The sequence below is a fragment of the Helianthus annuus genome, chromosome 15 (assembly GCF_002127325.2).
Source record: "Helianthus annuus cultivar XRQ/B chromosome 15, HanXRQr2.0-SUNRISE, whole genome shotgun sequence".
Lineage (NCBI taxonomy): Eukaryota > Viridiplantae > Streptophyta > Magnoliopsida > Asterales > Asteraceae > Helianthus > Helianthus annuus.
The window spans coordinates 49,810,648-49,816,915 of NC_035447.2; the positions used below are offsets into that span (position 1 = coordinate 49,810,648).

Below are 6,268 nucleotides of genomic sequence, written 5' to 3' on the forward strand. Positions count from 1 at the left end.
ACATTATAAACTACTAAGTTTATTTCTATATCAAACATGTACACTAACACATATTGTCTTTAACATTGTTTTATAAACATATGTAACTAAACGCAAAGAATTTAAATGATATATTATAATATGTTTTTTAGTATTTGATTTCGATCGTTATTAAACATACCCGTGTATTCACACGGGTCTTACAACTAGTATTATTCAAAATACAATGACAATAATACTGGAAATGAGAGGATGATCCTACCCCCACCAAGTTATAAGATAGAAAAAAATGCATTAATATTAAAAAACAAAACATTACATAAGTTAAAAAAACATAAACGTAAAAAATATTAAAAAACAAAACATTACATAAGTTAAAAAAACATAAACGTAAAAAAAAATCCTAACTTTGATACTTTTTCATGATTACCTCTTGCATTTTCTTTAAAGTAGAGCGTTTTGGTTCGGGATAACTATCAACATCGACCGTCAATATGTCCCATTCTTTGACCCGAACCTTTTCATCGGCCACGCGTACCTTTTCTCCCGTCACGCGCACCCTTTCTTCGACCGCACTCATCTTTTGCCACTTCGAAAGCTTGCTGATTTCTTCAGGATGGTCCACACAATGCTGCATCTGCTCCTTCAGCTTGGGTCTGGTAACAGTAAGATTAATCATAATATGTAATTAATCTAGAAAGATTATACATATATTATAGTTTGAATGAAAAGCCAGATTACCCGAATTCTTTGTTCAGATTATTGGCAACAGCTGTATAGCTTTCCCACCACTGTATTTGTTGTTAAAGTCAATTAAGTCATCCATTATTCGCTCAAGAAAAGCCATTGGAACTTGTCTACCAGCAGATTCAGCAGCCACAACACAGTATGCTTCATGATTTAAAAAGCAAACAAATAATTATAAAATGTATCAACATTTATCAAAATTATTGTTTGTTCATTCTGTTATTATTGTCTTAAGATTTGTCTCCTTTATAATGACACAGAGAGAATAAGATGGTTCACCATACCTGAATTCACATCTCCTTTATAATTACTAAATAAAGAAACCGGGCAATACAACACAGCATAATATATTTCAAGTCTTCTAAACTAAGGTACATAATCTTTTATAAGATCACTACAAGTTTAGAATTTTGCCATTTGTACCATATCAATAGATCTTACATTTCAAGATATGTGTGTATCTTAAGTACAATACTTACTTATAATATGAAGTTATTGTATCAAAGACCATTGCAAAAGAGATAGCAGAGTAGCAGATGTGGTTACACCCTCTAATTATTACAATTAACAAAAGCAATTAGCAAATTTAGTATAAAAATCATAAGTTAAACATACAAAAAGCTCACCATTAACAGATTCTTGATTAACAACATTATTCTTGTTCTCCTCAAAAGCCTCGCTATTTCCGTCAATCGACCTACCAAAACCCCGACTCCCACTTTCATCCTCAGAACCATTCTCCACAACCTCTTCGACAAACCTTCGAGATCCTGCTCCTTGCCTCCACGTCTCCAAACACTGCAAACATGCTCTCTCAAATTCTCAAACTCCTTCACCATCAAATTCTTTTCCTCCAACCGCGCTATATGAGCATCCTGATCATCCACTCTGTTCTCCAACACATGATCCGAACCACCATAGTTCGGATAAACCATTTCAATCTACTCAAATCATGATTCAATCTCTTCTCCACCTCCAAATGCTCATGCTCATGCTCATGTTCCTCCACATCGCTCTCACTCGACCCGCCCGCATCATCCTCATTACCATCATCATTGTCCGATCTAAGCCTAATTAACCCCTTCATTGAACTGACTCTTAAACCTATACACCTCTGTTCTGTTCTACCCAATGTTATAACAGCAGTTGTGCTGTTAGGTAATTCCGATATTAAACCAGCCACCTATTAACACGAACCTGCAGTCGATTTCACAAAACACCATCAACACAGACCTGCAAAATCGATTTTTGAAGATGCAATTGAACACCAGAAAACAATATTTAACCCAGAAATCAAACTAATAAATCAATGATCGATTGTAGAAAATGAATTGCAGAAAATAAATACTTGCGAAGGAATGTAAGTCAACAGAATTTAGATATTACCTTACTTTCCACACTTATTTTCGCTATAGGGCCCAATACTTCAAGTGTAGGGGCTGGAAGTTTCTCATCAACATGCATACACAAATCCAAACCACTCGATTAACTGTATAATACACATTATCACCATCCGATTAACCTGAATTTTCCTTGGTTACCAGATCACAAAATTCAGTAAACATTCAACGAATTCACATATTATGTAATTCAGCAAAAAAAATCACTTGAAAAAAAAAATAACTGTAACAAATTAACTGATTTCATTAGTTCAAATTACTTCATCAAATCATCAAATTAGCAAACAAATCACTTGAAAAAAAAAATGTAACACCAAGAAAGGCAAGCCAAGTTACAAAACTGCATTTACATTAAACATAAGCCAGCCACCAATCTATTAACTTATCCCTAGTCCTATTTTTAAACCAAATATAGGAGTCTTCTTTGATTATTTCCACTATTTCCAGCACCGACATTGATCTCCCATTAAACTCAGCAGCGTTTCGAGCCAACGACGACCTCCACAAGGTAGCAAAACAGACCGTTTGCCCCAACTTTTTCCACCTTCTGCAAACCAGTCCAGGATTTGTTACATCGAGCTCACCTGGACCAAGATCGGCATCTAGACCCATCTAATTAAGTGCACGTGGGAATCGCTTTAAATGCCTTGGACCATATGTGCATTTAATGCACTTCGCCTGGAGTTCTCGCCTAGGTGCAAGCTGACGCTCGACTTTAATAACTATTCAATCTGAAGACATGCAAAGTATAAAATGAGCTTGCATCTGAACCAATATGAAGCAAAATGGATCAAATTACCTTCCATGAAAATATGCAAGATCACTTTCTTCATATCGAAGATCCTCGAAGGTGTATCAAACACGATCAAACTCCTATGCACAGAAATCAAGCAACTTTTTAGCAACTGCAGCAGAATCTAGCATGGAATAATAAAGTTGTTCACATGCATAATTGTTTAGATTGAAAGTAATAGGTATTTAAGGTTCCACTTCAACTAATTACAAATTTATTTGGTGTAAATTCACATGTAATTAGCCAATTAAAACTTCGTGGATCTTCAACTTCCAAAAATTTAAGGTTCCAAACTACCAACTCAACGGATTAAAAATTGAAGCCATGAGTTCGTTCAAAATTCAGCTTGAATTAGACATAAAACAGTACCTTTATTCCTATCAAAAGAGTATTGAAATCAGATTTAACATAGTTTTGAAACGTAAGCTCCATTCACCTGTTTCACATTACAAATTCAAATGAAGCAACAAAACAGAACCAAAACTGATTGAATTTAGGGTCAAACTGAATAAAATTTGGGCATTTGTACCTCTTTGTGAATAGAGATTGCAGAAGGAAGAAGAAAAGTTTGAAGAGCCATGAATAAGCTAAAGAATTTTGTTATTTGTGCTTAGAACGTACTGTAACAACAAATGTTCTGCAAACGATTGTAACTTTCTTAAGGGTAGCAGTACCACAAATGAAAGAGAAAAAGGAGGAGACAAGGTTGAAACCACTGGTAACTAACCGTAACGGGCAAATTGCTCCAGGCAAAAATAAACCGCCAAATTCTGGCCATAACTACTAGGTAAATAATCATATCGTTTTCTGCTTAGTTGTGACTACCTGAACACCTTTCTTTGGAGCCTTCATGAAATTACAGATCACACAAACAGAAATACATTAGAATCAATCAATAGACAATGAGATCCGATCCATAAACTTTGAGAAACACACAGAGGTAGACAATAAAGAGACTAACCATTGAAGAAGGCTGAGATTCAATTTCCGAAACAACAACGTTCTGAAATAGTAAAAACTACATCTGTAACTTCATGACACAAACTGCAACGGACAATTTCACCTCCTGTTACATACATGATGTGTTAATTCATTTTGTAAACAAATCACAATAGACACAAAATGAATTTTTAAATTCAAATTAGCAGTAATCAACAATATGATTTAGAGCATATCAAATAACTATGATGAAAACTATTAGATGATAAATATAAGCTAGATACCGTATCATTATTATTATTATTAATGTTATACTAAGTATAGTTTAGGGATGGTTATGACAATAACTGGAAGTGTATATATGTATTATGTCATCATACATTCAGGATTACCAATTCGAATAACAAGAACATATTCATCCCAAATTCTCTCAACCCTAATTCATATTACAGATACAGATTCAATAAAGTGGTATCAGAGCCACAAAGATCCAATTCCCTTATCACAGATCTCACTCGACAAAGATTAAAGATCACAATCCGATAAAGAAATCAAGTCTAACATGACCACGGTGAACGGAGGCCTTCAAACACAAATTCCAAAATTATAGGGACAAAACTATAATCATTGGCACATTCAAATGAAGGTGTTACTAGAATCACAAGATCTGTGGATGATTGTTGAAGAAGGTTACAATGATCTTCCAAACCAAGCATCAGAAAATGATCGAAATATTTATAAAGAAAAAGTAAAAAAGGACAGGAAGGCCTTTCACATAATTTTTCAGGCGGTTAGTGAAATCATATTCGAAAGAATTGCAACATGCAAGACTTCGAAAGGAGCATGGGATGTCTTACACAAAGCGTACAAAGGAGAACACAGAGTGAAAACGGTAAAACTTCAAACCCTAAGATGTGAGTTTGATGCCTTAAGAATCAGAGAAACCAAAACAATAGAAGATTACATGAACAGAATCATGATTATAGTGAATCAGCTGTTTCGTATGAATGAAGAAAATATTACAGAACAAAGAGTAATAGAGAAGATTCTTAGGAGTTTAACTCGAAAATATGAAGCCGTAGTGATAGCGATAGAAGAATCAAAGGATCTGACTACGATCTCCACTGAAGAATTACTTGGAATCCTACAATCTCACGAATTGAGATTAAAACAGTATGATGACAACCCAATGGAACAAGCGTTTCAAATGCAAAGTAACAGTGCAGATAGATCAAGACAAAACCGATATGAATATGCCGGTAGAGGACGAGGTAGAGGAAAAGGAAGATCATATGGACAGATTAGATGTTACAGCTGCCATAAATTAGGACATACTGCACGTTTCTGTCAACAAAAGGAAGAGAATGACAAGAATGGGAGTGCATTCTTACATGAAGAAGAAACTGAAGGGAAAAGTGAAGATACAATGTTTATGATATTCAATATAGAAGAAGTATCAAAGGATGACTGTTGGTACTTGGACAGCGGGTGTAGTAATCACATGACCGGTAACAAGAATCTATTCATCACATTAAATGAATCAGAACGAAGAGAAGTGAGGACCGGAGATAATAAGAAATTAGAAGTGCGAGGATGTTGTGATGTATCAATCAAAGTGAAGGGAGTGGAAAAGAAAGTTCCTAACGTATTTTATGTGGAAGGCTTGAAACATAATCTACTAAGCGTGGGACAACTAGTCAAGAAAGGATATGAAGTCAACTTTGCAAACCAAAAGAATGCATGATCAAAGACACTTTCGGAACATGTATCGGTTTGGTTAAGATGACAGGAAACAAGATGTTTCCACTTAACCTCAGTCATGATGTAACTCCTCGGGTATGTAACGTAATGACAGCTGATATTAGTGTTCTATGGCAAAGAAGATATGGGCATTTAAATTTTGATATGTTATACGATATGGGAATTCATGAAATAGTGAAAGGGCTGCCAAAAATTCCTAAAACAACTAATAGCATATGTGAAGGTTGTTTGTTTGGAAAACATGCAAGAAAATCATTCCCTAAACAAACAACATGGCATGCCAAGAAGCCGCTGCAACTAATTCATTCGGATATATGTGGACCGATGAGAACCTTGTCTATTGGAGGATGCAAATATTTTATTACCTTCATAGATGACTTCTCAAGAAAGACATGGGTTTACTTTCTGAAGTTGAAATCGGAAGCACTGAGTTTCTTTAAAGTCTTCAAAGCATCAGCAGAAAATCAAGTTGGTCATAAGATTAAAACCATCCGAACCACAGAGAAGGAGAATACTGTGGCCACGAGTTTCAGAATTATCTTAAAGTAAATGGAATACATCAACTCACCACGAGTTACACCCCACAACAAAACGGGGTAGCCGAAAGGAAAAATAGAACACTCATGGAGTTAAGTAGGAGCATGCTTTT

At 35.1% G+C, this 6,268-nt stretch overlaps 1 long non-coding RNA gene across 1 annotated transcript; it reads right to left on the bottom strand.

The window, feature by feature from the left end:
- Positions 1–261: 261 nt before the first annotated feature.
- Positions 262–2,919, bottom strand: LOC118487589. The gene is made up of 3 exons (XR_004881987.1): positions 1,353–2,919; positions 721–870; positions 262–635 (listed from the first exon to the last, which is right to left on the bottom strand). It is a non-coding gene; the product is annotated as an uncharacterized LOC118487589 (long non-coding RNA).
- Positions 2,920–6,268: the final 3,349 nt, after the last annotated feature.